Below are 14,280 nucleotides of genomic sequence, written 5' to 3'. Positions count from 1 at the left end.
TGCCAGAGTTTGTGCAGAATAGACGGAGCCATTTCTTCCCACACCTGCTGCTTTGTGTCACTTTATCCCAGAACATCCTCTCTGGTCACCTTATCCTGGCCCAGAGACAAGCAAAGGATGACTGACAGGATCATCGCCAAGTGCACTAAAAATATTCAGCATCTCATAAAAAGAAGTTTGGTATATTTTATAGTCTCTATTTGCTAAGTTAGACTTGCAAAAGGGGTTGAGTTGCTTAAAGTTGTCCACTCTATCCGGGATATATGCCTTGTAGATTGTATCGTAGTACAATTTATATCTAAGAAAACAACTCATTCAGCTTTCCCTTACTACGATACGCAGGAAACCAGAGCAGCTTGGATATCAGGTGACAAGCCACGGGAAATTCAGGACGCGATCTAGGCCTCTCACAGTCAGCACGCTATACATCCACACAGGCCCAAAGCTTGGGTTACCACCTTACGCTCTGCTCATTGTTCATCCCTCCATTCAGCAGAGAGCAAGATAACCAAGGCTGTTTTAGGCCCTGAGGTGAGATTAACGGCTTTCAGGCAACAAAGTGGATCGTTAGAGACCGTCTATGAATTAAACAGGAAAGATGTTTAAAACCTTTGCTAGCTTAAACATTTTGGAAACACTTTATAAAGTTGGTTGACTTTAATTGCCACATGATATCCCTTTATACTCACACAAGGGAAACACCAGAGGTCTATTTAAACCATGCACGCACGGGGAGGGCTGCCTGTTTACTCGGGCCCTGGGAAACAAACTTAATCTTAATGATCCACATTCTCAGAACATACATTTCTGACATAATTAAACACTTCGCTGAACATCACCAAAGAGGGGACTGATGGCAGGAGTGTGTTTCATCTGTCCCAACCGGAACTGTAATGTTTGGCCAAATAAATAGAGGGTATCAGCTTCAGAAAGCACAGTAATTAAACGGGCTGGCTTTTTTTAGAGCCGCGCTGCTTTGAATCATATCGGCCTCGGTTAGATAAGGATACAGGATCATTTGTATTGCGTACGGACGATACAGAAATATGGCAAAACAGTCGGGAAGTTAGAGAGAAAGTCTCAAACACATGCTCTTTGAATGTTAATCAGATTTGTTTCCAGTACAAATATTTGCCTAATCATTGGTTTCCCTTAGAGAAAAAGACATACAATCATCACACCATGGATCATTAGGAAAAATGGGCACACGCCTCAGTATGCCAGTGCCTTGCAATCCAGTTAACGCTCTTCATCAACTCTAACAATTACAAAACGGTGCTGTTTACAACAGTGGAAAGAAGCTCTTATTAACAGGACATAATAACTGAAGGCACCAGAATGCAGTCTGAGAGAGAGTGGCTCCAAGCCCAGTTTATACAAAGAGGTGATTGGCTTCTGATTCAAATATTGGCAAAATAAAAAGGCGTCGGCACGTCACTAAAAGTCAATTTGCCATCCAGTAATTACAGCACTTCATTGTTAACACCGCAGTCGGTAAATATAACAGCGCTGGGAAGAGACGTGCCACAGTGAGGTTTTTATGCAGAGGAAATATAAAATATAGAAGAGCAGAGAGAGCAGCGGTGGAATGAAGGTCAGGTAGCTCCTGTTTAACATCAGCAGCTAACAGCAGGAAAACAGATCTAACCATCTGGGTAGGTACAGCTCTGCCCATCAGATTACTGCTCGGCATGCAGCTGTGTGCGTGGGTGTGTGCGGGCGTGTGCGTGTGTGGGCGTGTGTGTAAAGAAGATATAGTCAGATAGATTATAGCATACAAGCCAAACAAATAATAGACTTCTCTTTTAGTGAAAGTGCTCAATGCGATCAAGGCCTCTCATCTCAATAACGGCCCGTCCACACAGCGGCGTGCGTTGACGATATTTTTTATCAGTGACAACACACATTAACATCAAGAATGTGAAAATTATTTTTGAAATATATATTTGTGGATTTATAGGTACATTAATTTGTTTCAGTTTTCATTAAAGTACTTTTTGATTAATTGCTTTGACATAACCAGTGTTCCTAAAGAGGGCCCATACTTCAGATGCAATGGGGTTTTCCTACAGGACATGTGTTAGGGGAGGTGGTAGGGCGTGGCTGGAAAATTAAAGAGTCTGATTAGGAGGATTAGGGATATTGGGTTCTTTACAAATATGTCTTTTCTCTATGAGCAGGTTCTCCTGGTTCTCCAAGTCTGGTTCAAAGCTCAAGCTCCAAAGAAGCAGCTTGTTAAGAGCAAAGACAACAATCTATGTAGGTATCAACAGATATTGATGGTAATTGTTTATAATTAATTAGAGCTGTGCTGAATAGTTTGAGGCTTTAAGGCTTACGTTTAAATCGAAAATGTAAATTTTGAATAAACATTAATTCTGTACAAGCCTAGTACACCTAAAGTTGAATTTGAAAACCTCAATGGTGCTTTTAACGTAACAAAATACATTTGTTACAACTCTTGAGAATATATAAAAATAAATTAAATATAGTTAGATGCATCATAATGCAACAACTTCTGTCATTGTATGAATTAGAAGCAACGGAGAGAATTAAATGTCTCTATCCAGCAGCCTGTATTCAGCTCTCAGATGGGAGGACGACAGATATCAAATCTCACTCTACTAAATGAAAACTGGAAAAACCTCCCTCTCTGTAGGGTCCCTAAAGACTTCACCATGGGAAGCTTCTGGCACCCCCAGGTGACATATTAATACTAAGGTGGGTCTAAATCAGCGGATGTGGTCCGTGAATGTCTCTTTATATGTAATCCCGCTGAGTGTGTATTATGCTAATTACAATATACTGATCTGCATGGATCAGAGGATAAACCAAGACGCTGTTACAGGGTTGGCCTGTGTGAAATTAAATATATATATTATATTATTACTTCTTTGTAATATAGAAATAGAGCAGTGTAGATGATGGTCATATGGACACAATGCAGCATTAAAAAGACTTAATAAACAGTTGGTAGTTCACTAACAGGAACAATAAGAGAGAAAAGCCAACAGATGCAAAGTAGACACAATCAGCCATAATGAGTGTATGCTGGAGGGCCAGTTAGGCTTCACAGCCGTCCCAAACCATGCTTTACATTTCTTGTTGTGTCACCCAATATACTGTTTTCTGTTCAAGCTAATCCTTTCTTAGATTATCCCCCCGGGCATGCTATATGTAACACCTGTTGTTTACCCCACAGTCATCAGGACATAAACAGCCTCGATGAAACCTCTCGTATCTCGAGGAAGCACGCGGAGGGGGACATCTTCAGTCCCCACCCTGCTCTTCCTCCTCCCCCCGGCCCATCTCTCTCCTGTGGGCGCCACCACACTCTAAAAACGAATTCCGGCGACCTTTCACCTCCACTTAATTAAATGCATGGTTGCAAGATAAAAATGTGAGTTCATTGATTTAGATAAACATTTTAAGTTGCAAACATTAATTTATAAATTGTGTTGACGTAATAATGTTGGTAATTACATCAACTTAATATTGTGTGTAATTTGAACTCTGATTTCTGCGTTAATTGACTTAAAACTAAATTCAAGTTCTAGTAAGTAATGCAATTGGCTTGATAACTTCATTGTTCTACACCTTGAGTTAAGGATTTCAAGTCCACTCCCACTTAACATGCCTGGACAAGTTCCGACAGTTAAGACAAATAGAAATATACAAAGGACATTTTAAGGTGAGTGTCATCTTTTGTCATTCAAATACAGTAGCTATAGCGTTGTAGTTGCACTGTATAGGCAAATTGCTGTTTGACCAAAATTAGCAGCCTTTGAACTGTGAATAGTTCTGTGAGAGGATACAAAGTAGTAGAGGCGACTGTGAGAGTAAAAATACTTTGGTTACTATTGTGATATCGCTTTTTATTAAAAATGAATCTCGGTGAAGCAGATCAAGGATGCTTCTTGAGGTAGGATCGTTATTTAGAGTTGTCATTGAAATGCAAGTTGTTGGCAGTCACCCATTCAGAATATATTAATTTAGGTAATTTCTCTTTTTTTCCTTTTACAAAAATAGCACAATACAATTGAAGTACGCAGAGAACTATAGCCATCCACTGCCTAGTTGTGTACCTTGGAGAAAAGGAAGAAGACCTTTTCAAGGAGTTTAGCGACGTAATTAAAATCTTGAAATAACATAAAATCCATGGGCACAGTATCACAGGACAAAAGCACTGCTCTCTGTCAGCTACATTTTGAAGCATATTGCACTTTTGGCCACACCCCAATCAATAATATCTTAGCAACGTTCAGCATGGATAGGTGTTGACAGCAATGGCATGGGAAAAGGGGAAAAGTGGCTTCTGCTCTTCACTTAACCAGTTCAAGTATTGTATGGAACCTGCAAAACAGATGAGAAGATACACTAAAACTTGCACGGTTGTGATTGACAAAATATGTCCACATGCGTTTAAACACTAGGCAAGGACCACATTGCCATGACGACACACACATGCAGACTCAATAGGGGAAAACAATACCAGCGTTGCTTTAGCAGCTGGTAATAATGGCTCTGAATTAGCTAAGAGTGACAGTTTGAAAAGTATGCAATTACCTAATTCATTATCTCTTATGCGCTAACCTATTATTTAATGTGCTTCAAAAGGACATGAATATCGCCTTCATCAGTGACCGGTCCACCCCAGGATCTGACCATACGATGGCAACCATCGTGGTCGAGGGAAACAAATGAATGAGCAAGCATTCTGCGTTGAATGTGTTCATACTGTTTGAAATAATGACTGTCGGCAGTGTAAACATCTTTGTTACATCTTTTGTCAAATTGATGTGTGTGATCTGCAGATTGGCGGCCATTGAGAGTTTGTTTCTGTAGTTTTACAAAAACTTTACAGATTTTACATATTTGGCACTGGTTTTAAATATGCAAAGGCCTCTAACTTCGTTGTGATGGCAGCATTTATTTGCTGTGCCTCCATTTCCCATGGTAATATGGCTAATGTGTTTATTTATTATTTGTGGGGAAATTTAAATTTGTGTTATTTATCTTTTTTTCCAAGATTTAAATGAAGCTCAGCGCAAGTTCTTTCAGGAAGACTGGGTGTATATACATTCACTCTGCAGCTGCATATAATCAGCTCATCACAGGCGTTCTCTTTAACCTATTATACATTTCACCTCATTCTCCAGCAGCCAATCACTGTGCTGCAGCCCAACTATAACATGGTTCTCCTCTCTCCTGCAGTCAGCTGTGATTTCAGGTGTTCATGCACCTTATCATATGGCATGTGTCAATAAATGTTCAAACAGAATGAATTCTCTCCTGATTGAAACATCATGTGTTGAAATAAACAACTGCAGTTCAAAATAAAAAGTGAATTGCCTAATATTTTTGTTGTGGAATCAATTAATGTCTTTCTTTAAAGGCAAAAACATGAAAAAGCTAAGAAAAAAAAACTATTGAATACAAAGTATTTGGAGCAACTTAATTTATAAATGGTTGTCAACATAAAAACGTGTGTTCACAATGATGGTAATTAAGTACATGCAACTTAAAATTCCTTTTAAATCATACGGTAAAACAAGTTGGAACAGCTTAATTTTTGGAGTAATCAACTTAAAAACTTGTATCCCGAATGAGGGTAATTAAGTACATACGACTTAAAATTCCTTTTAAATCATGTGGTAAAACTAGTCGGAACAACTTAATCTTTTGAGTAATCAACTTCAAAACTTGTGTTTATGCTACCAATTATTAAGTAAGTGGTAATTCAAAACACCTCTGATTGTAGAGGAAAAGCCTTCTCCCCTAACTCAAATAACTTTGTTGCTTTAAGACAATTTCATTAGAAGTTGTCTTAACTCAATAAACATCGATGCAAACTGTTGCGTTGATGTTTGTTGAGCCAAGGCATTTGTTTTTAGAGTGCACCGACAGCTGTGGAGTGGAGCGAGCTGGTGACGTCCTCGGGGGTGTTTGCTCCGTAGATGTGAGGTCTAAGGGGGTAAATAAAGAGCTGCAGGCCAGGACCAAAGTCATCAAAGAGAGGGAGAGAGCAAGAAAGAGACGACAAGAGAGAGGGGGGGGGGGGGTAAAGGGCGTAACGTGACACCAACCACCACCTCTATTATAAGGAGAATCACCAGCACCACATCTGCCCTATATATAGCTTGTGGGCTGCTTTCAGTTTCAGTTTTCCCTCTCTTTTATTTGTATCTGTGGGACTCTTAACTCATCTTTTCTCCACGGCCTTCCCCCCCTGCAGCCCCCCCCCCCCCAACTATCTGTCAATCAGAGTAGTGCCCAAAGATGTATGCAGACCTATAAGCTTCATGCACATGTCAGTAATTTGCCGTAAATGCCTTTGTTTTGTTGTACATTGTGTTAATGGTTTATATAATATAATAATTATTTTAGATCAGGATTTAAGATACACTTATACCAGAACATTAAAAACAGTCACTCAAAGACTTTCATGCACTTTGATAAGTAGGAAGCTTCCATCATCAGGTTTTAATGATCCTCAAAATATATTCTTATTCTCGTCTCATATCTTTTTAAACCTAAACGCGTTACGGAATTTAAATATGGTAAAGGTTAAAGTTTCCGAATGTAGAAATTACGTTTCAGGAACCCCAATAGCATGATTACATTTGTAAATGGCACTCATACAAAATACAGCTAAGGCTGATGGCATTCATGTTGTTACTGGTGCAGGTATGTCAACATGATGTAAAATGTTTGAGATGTTTGAATCCATCATATCTAGTAGTTGAGACTTTGCACTCAAATGGCAACCTCATGCTTTTTGCTAGAGGAAAGTCAGGGGATCACCAAAGTGAGTGGAATTCATCCTATGGGGACCAATAATCACTTCAGTATAGACTTTAAGATTGGCCAAATGTTCAACTGACTAACATTGCCATGAATAGAGCCACTAGAGTGTATAAAAACAATAACTATATGAATTAAGATGAAGATAGTGAATACACAGCAGAAACGAAAGCGGCTTAGTGAATCAAATCTCTGGAAGCTGGCTTGAGTTTTCTCCCACGGTCCACAGACCTGCAGCTTACGTTACCAGGAGACGCTAACTTGCTAATAAATTCCATTAGCTGGATGATAAGGTGCAGCCTATTCTTCTATCAGATGCATTTGTATGGAATTAATTTTGTGTTGCCAAAACATAATTGCACAGACAGCTAGTTGGCTGTGTGGTATCCCTTTCTGAACGGGAAACCTGTCCAGGCGGTTCCCTTGGTTTGCCTGTTGAAGCCTTTGTAGGCCTTTGTAGGCCTTCGTAACAGCCAGCCGCACAGAAGGTATATGCTAAGACAGCAAGTACAATCTATAGAGTGTAGGCCAGGGGTGTCCAAACTACAGCCCGGGGGGCCAAATGCGGCCGCAGGCCATACTGAATCGGCCCTCAGCAAATTCAAAAGTATAATGGAATATGGCCCACACCTGAAACTTGTGCTTGTTTTATATTGTACTTCTAAAAATATATTTTATGGTTTTTTCATACCAATGCTACGCTGACGACACCCAATTAATTCTGTCCTTTCCCCGCTCAGAGACCCAGGTCGTCGCATGCATCTCTGCTTGTCTAGCTGACATCTCTCAGTGGATGTCTGCTCATCACCTCAAGCTCAACCTTGACAAGACTGAACTGCTTTTCCTTCCGGAAAAGATTGTCCCACTCTCTTGACCTAACAATCAACATCGGCACCTCTGGGTGTGATCCTAGATAACAACCTGTCCTTCACTGCAAACATCGCTGCTACAACCCGTTGCTGCAGATACACGCTTTACAACATCAGGAAGATACGTCCCCAGCTGATACAGAGAGCGACGCAGGTTCTGGTCCAGGCTCTCGTCATCTCACGCCTATGGCGCATTTCCACTGCAGCGGGTAGCCCCGTTTAAGCATCCTTAACCGTCCTCAAGCGGCCAGGCCAGTTTTGGTGGCCTTTCCATATAGCCTAGCACCGGCTAGCGGTACTTTTTCCCTCTTTTTCCGGCCCCATAAAATCGTGGTTCTATCAGGCCAGGCCAGGGCTGAACTAGTGATGTCAACACTCTCGACTGCTGATTGGTCAGAGAGAATCGTCACAAGATCGCGCGTGAGATCATCCTAGCGTCGCATATATATCTAGAAGCAAGCTTGCAGCATTTTTATAAACAGCATTTGTAAACGGAGGAGCTACAAAAATGGCAACGTCGAAGAAAAGCACACCGTGGTCGACCGAGGAGGTGACGACGTTCCTTAATCTCATTGGGGATGATAAAATCCAGCGGGAGCTCGACGGAACAACGCAAAATGTGAAAGTGTTCCAGGATGTCTCTGCACAGATGTCCGAACGCGGATTTTCGAGGACTTTCCTGCAGTGTAGGGAAAAACTGCTTTACTGGAGTCCCTGCAAGGTACGCTCACATTCTAACAAAGAAGTCTATTTAACCTTACTTAATGTTCGACAACCCATGCTTTTATGGAGCCCCCGAAGAGCTACATAGCTAGCTAAGGCAGATAGCCTAGGCAGATAGCCTTAGCTAGAGCTATTGTTTGCTAACACCATATGTGCCATTGTTTACGTTCAGTTTTTCTTTTCTATAGTTGTTGTTGCTATTTTAGTATTGTGCTGCAGTAGTTTGTGGAATTAACAAGTCATTTTGCTGTTCTAGATGATTACATTGGGACTCGTGAGGAGGAACATTCCCGAACAACGGTTGATGGCAGTGTTCCGTCCACATCGTCATCGAATCCAGAACGGACCCCAGCCGAAGAATCGACACCAACTCAACCACCAACACCGAGTGCCATCACGACACCGCAGCGTGTGGTTCTAGGTAAGAAATAGAAATGGCAAAACGACTGGAATTGTGTTTTGTTTTTTTAAACCTTGGATCATCCATCGTCAGTAATTAAAATAAGCTATACCACTGTGGTGGAAATGCTCTGTTACAAGTAAAGTCTTAGCTAGTAAGCAGCTAGTACAGTTGTGTGTGACATCCTATCATAGACATATATTTATATTCATTATCAACAGGCTGGACATAATGTAATTCACTTTCACAATCATTGTAAACATCTAGGGCCAGAACTTCTTTAGTTCACCTTACTGTTGTTCTGTTTATACATGTTATTCTTATATCCTTGTGTGACCTGTACCTGTCCTGTGTTTTTTCCTTATTGCTAATTATTATCTTATTGTCAACCCAGGCAAGAGGAAACGAGGAAGAGAGGATCGGGCCCAGCAGGAACGGCAGCAGGGAACGGCACTTGGACTGGGCCAAAGTGTCTGCTGAGCGGAGATGGGAGTTGGATGCGGCCTTGAGAAGGGAGGAGGCCGTCTTGAGAAGGGAGGAGGCCGCTCAAGCAGAGACCTTCAACCTAGCCTTCCTGCGCACTCTTGGTGAGGTGCTAGGGGGACGTGGCCGCCGACGTGGCCCGTCTCCTCCGTGATACTTAAAATAACCTTAATAGTTATTGTACATATTATATATTTTTTATCTAGTTAATTTTTAAATGCAACATTTGTACTTTCTTGTTTATTTATTTTCTTTAAAATGTTCATTTTATTTTTATTTTTACAATGCCATGTATATTTATGCTGGCTACAATACAGTTTTACATTTTTTATTTGTATTGTTTAATGGCATGCCTTTTTGATATAACATTTTTTTTTGTATTTTTATACTGCCATCAATAAAGTACTTATTTGACTTATCTTATCTCTTGTTGATAATGAATGGCACCCAACAGAAAAAAATCAGATTCACATAATCTTGATTTAGAGAAGATATAAACATACATGAATTTATAAAGCAATAATAAACAGTTAGGAAAAAGCCCTTAGTTTTAAGAGATTTAAAGCAAGAAATTGAGTTTGCTAGCTTGAGGTCCTCCTCTAAAACATTAATTACATGTTTATTTTATAATAGTATTAAGAATGCATGATAAATACATAATACATGTAGAAATTGCTCAATTGTAATACCCTCGTTTCTACTAGACTCAAACAACACATTCCTTATATATTTCAAGACGAGAGAACAAAAGAAACCTATAACCCATTCAAGCAAACTTTTAACATGTCTAGAAGAAAGATTGAGGTTATATTTTAATATATTATTTTATGTTGTGGATACTTTAGCCTCCATCCATGTTTACAATTGTCCACACTATTTTACACTTGCATTTATGAATATAGTTTTGCTGTGTTTTACACTTTAGTATTTATGTTTATAGTGCTTGATATTCGCTTAATTTATTAGAAAGATTTTCTTTTCATGATCTGATATTTCCTCAAATGTTCTTATTATGGGGCCAGTACTTACTGGTGCTTGAAATTCAAATATTTACTAAATATTCAATTCAGATAACATTTGTTTAAAACATTTAACCAACACATGTATATGAAAAAAAAAAGATTTATTTATGTTCAATACAATGAATACAATACAATGCATATTTAGTATTCAGGTAGCGCATCAACCCTCTCTGATGTCAGTGCCCTCCTCCTCTGCACCTTGAGCCACTGCTACCCCAGGCTCTGCTGCTGCTGGTGCATTCCACCCATCATCATAGTCCTCTCCATGACTCTCGCAGAGGTTATGCAGAGCACAGCATGTCAGCACCATGGGTTTCACAAGAAACAAGTAAATGATCGCTTCCACATCCTCCATTGTTGTGTGTGTTTTGTGAGTTGTGTCGCATTGAAGATGACGCCACTGCAGTTTTACCCAGCGTCGCTCCACCCAAAAAGCCGATCGCCCCGCCTACACTGCGTTGCTACCCCAGGTCCTAAACTGTAATGGAAATGCGCCACGGCCTCGGACGGCCAGCGAGGCAGCCCGAGGCCTGAGCGAGGACGCTTAGGGACGCTTAAACGGGGCTACCCCGCTGCAGTGGAAATGCGCCATTAGACTACTGCAACTCCCTCCTGGCTGGGCTACCTGCATGTGCCATCCGACCTCTGCAGCTCATCCAGAATGCAGCGGCTCGTCTGGTCTTCAACCTTCCTACATTTTCCCACACCACTCCGCTCCTCCGCTCCCTTCACTGGCTTCAGGCAACTGCTAGAATCCACTTCAAGACAATGGTACTTGCTTACCATGCTACGCATGGATCTGGCCCTTCCTACATCCAGGACATGGTTAAACTGTACACCCCCAGCGCGTGCATTATGCTCTGCATCAGCAAAATGACTCACTGCACCCTCGCTGCGAGGGGGACCCAAGTTTCCCATCAGCAAAAACACGTGGGTTTGCTATCCTGGCTCCAAATGGTGGAATGAGCTCCCCATTGACATCAGGACAGCAGAAAGCCTGCACATCTTCCGGCGCAGACTGAAAACTCATCTCTTTCGACTCCACCTCGAGCGATAGAATTACTAACAAAGAACTGCTAACAGAGCACTTATATACTAATAAATGGACTGGCTTATCTATAGCCCAGTTGAGTAGCACTTGAAATGTTTGGCTCTATGAAACCTGATGTACTTATATGATTCTGTTTTCTTCAAGGTTGTGTCTTCCTGGTCGAATGTACTTATTGTAAGTCGCTTTGGATACAACGCGTCAGCTAAATGCAATGTAATGTAATATTTAAAACATATATTACACAGTAGAATTCATAATAAGCCCACTTTTCAAATAAATTCAATCAACTAAAGTTGGATACATTTTCTAACAAATGTAAGTTGATGAGAAAAAAGCCCAATGACTTATTTACATACAAGCTTGAAATACACCCTTCCTATTTCCCCTTAGTATAATCAATCTGAGGCTTCTGTTTGAAGGGATGAGATGCAACACTGTTTGTAACAGAATAAATGAAACCCTATGGAGAGCTTTGATAGGCTGTTTTTCTTAAGGCATTTAAGAAAAAACGCCTTAAAGAGCCTGTGACACGGTTTTCCCCCATCATCCAAACCCATCAATTTGAGTACATATTGTCCCCTTGAAAACCGTTACTGAACTGATTTTGGATATTTGTACTTTGATAACCATTAATCTGCCTTCAATGTTTACAATTTTCTGGATCTTCTCGCGGATTCTTCAAGTCCCGCCAAATGATGGGTGACGTCATTGCGGGCACAGCGCTCCAGCTGCACCGTCCAGGATCCCAGCATCTGCATGTAAACCTTTATATATATATACAGTCAGATGTAAACGCACGACGGCGCACACAGCAGCAAGCTCAGACAGCGATGACAGGTTAATGTTGAACGTGTCTGAGAGCTCATATGAGGCTGAAGGATCGGTTTATGTTGTATCCAGTGGTGTAGTGGGCGTTGGACGGGGGTACGCCGTACCCCCACTTATTTGGAGCATGATCTTTTTTGTAATAGTCTAATAAATATAAAATCATTGCCAGTCTTATCAGTTGCAAGTGTGTATTTGTTGTAATAATGACAAAAACATAATACATTTCACAGTAATTATAATAAAAAATAAAAACGATTTCCTTAAAGAACTATGATTAGTCATCAGGCTCGTGACCCGCGGCGAGCTGGGGGGGGTGTGTCAGTGACACACCCACGGCCAGCTTACCGCCCGCCGATTTTTCGGCAGCTCTTTCCCTCAAGAACGCTAACGAAAAAGCTCTATAATGGCAGGCAAACGTTTTTTACTTGACTTCTTTTCTAAAAAGAATATAATTCACAAGAAGAAAGAGTCTAGCAGCACCGAAGCTACAAGTGAAGCTGCTACTAGTACTAAATTATCAGAAGAGCCGCCTAAAGACGTGGATAATGCTAGCTAACGTGCACGTTAGCTTGAGCTAGCAACGTTCCCCTGTGTGTGTGTGTGTGTGTGGTGTGTGGTGTGTGTGTGTGTGTGGGTGTGTGTGTGTGTGGGTGTGGTGTGTGTGTGTGTGTGTGTGTGTGTGTGTGTGTGTGTGTGGTGGTGTGGTGTGTGGTGTGTGGTGTGTGTGTTGGGTGTGTGTGTGTGTGGGTGTGTGTGTGTGTGTGTGTGTGGTGGTGTGTGTGGTGTGGTGTGCGTGGTGTGTGTGTGAAAAAAAAGCAGCGCTGTCTGCTTATTTGCAATGTAGGCTAGCCTAATCAGAATAATTTCCAGTCCAGATTCAATGTTTGCATTAGTAGGCTATATATATTTTCGTTTTGTTTATTTAATAAGTTAATTTCAGGACAACTTTGGGAATTTTGTTTGTTTGTTTGTTATGAGTTTTAAATAGATTTTGAAAGTGGAGATAGAGAGAGAGAAAAGCAGCGCTGTCTGCTTAGTTGCAATGCTGTAGTTTATGCAATTTAGGCCTCTACATTGTTTATGTAACGTATGTGCCAGTGTGTCCATGGTTTTGAGTCTGTGTGTGTGTTGAGCACAGCGCCGTCTGCTTTTTGCAGTACAGTAAGTAAAGTAGGACTAAGCATACCGGTAGTTTCTGTGGACCTGTCTGCCCGTTTTGTGAGTGCACTGCGCGCGTGCGCACTTGTTTGGGATGACCTAATTTAAAATAGCTCCCCCCAGTAAAAAAATCTCCACTACACCACTGGTTGTATCTGTTAGAAGTTTAGGAATGAGGTGCGTCAATATGGGCGATCATATGGTCATGTAGCCAGTGGTGGAATGGGACTACAAATCATCCCGGGACTCTCGACCGGCCCACTTCGGTACCGCTAGTAAGCTGTCAACGGGGGGAGTGGGGGATGTAAAATACAAATATAATGTATAATGTCTGTGTCTTTGACATTAGCGCTGCTAGCCACCTGTGCCCTGTACTACGAAGCCAGTTCAACAAACCCTGGATATGGTTTGAGTAAAAACAAACTAACAACAACAAACTAACAAACGAGATCTCGCTAAGCGGTCCTACGACGCTGGTTATCAACTCGGTAAATTCAGCCAGGGTTTCTCTCTCCAGCTGGAGAGGCGCGTTCACGTCTAAGACACGAGTGGATCTGACTTTAATTACATTTGTCTTGAGTGTTTCGTCAACATAACGTGTTGCTAAAATAATACTTCTGCATCCAGTCTGTGACACTGTGAGTGTTGCACGGCCAGATACGGCTGCAGCTGACTCAGATCAGGAGATAATATAGGCTATGATATGATATGATCGATGATCTGATTGAATGTGATATGAATGATAAGTGCGACACGTCGGCGTCTTCTCTGCATACAGCAGTTTAAACTGTATTTCCTTTATCCTGTAATATGACTTGATAGATTTAAACTCCGCACACTGAGTTGATCTCTTTTCTATAGATGCCGGAGGTGGGCAGCGTCAGGTAAAAAAAAGTGATTTAGCCTTCCCAAACCTGAGCCTCACGCGCCGCCTGTGACCAG

The sequence above is a fragment of the Pseudochaenichthys georgianus genome, chromosome 12 (assembly GCF_902827115.2).
Source record: "Pseudochaenichthys georgianus chromosome 12, fPseGeo1.2, whole genome shotgun sequence".
Classification (NCBI taxonomy): domain Eukaryota; kingdom Metazoa; phylum Chordata; class Actinopteri; order Perciformes; family Channichthyidae; genus Pseudochaenichthys; species Pseudochaenichthys georgianus.
This window is presented reverse-complemented; position numbering follows the sequence as displayed.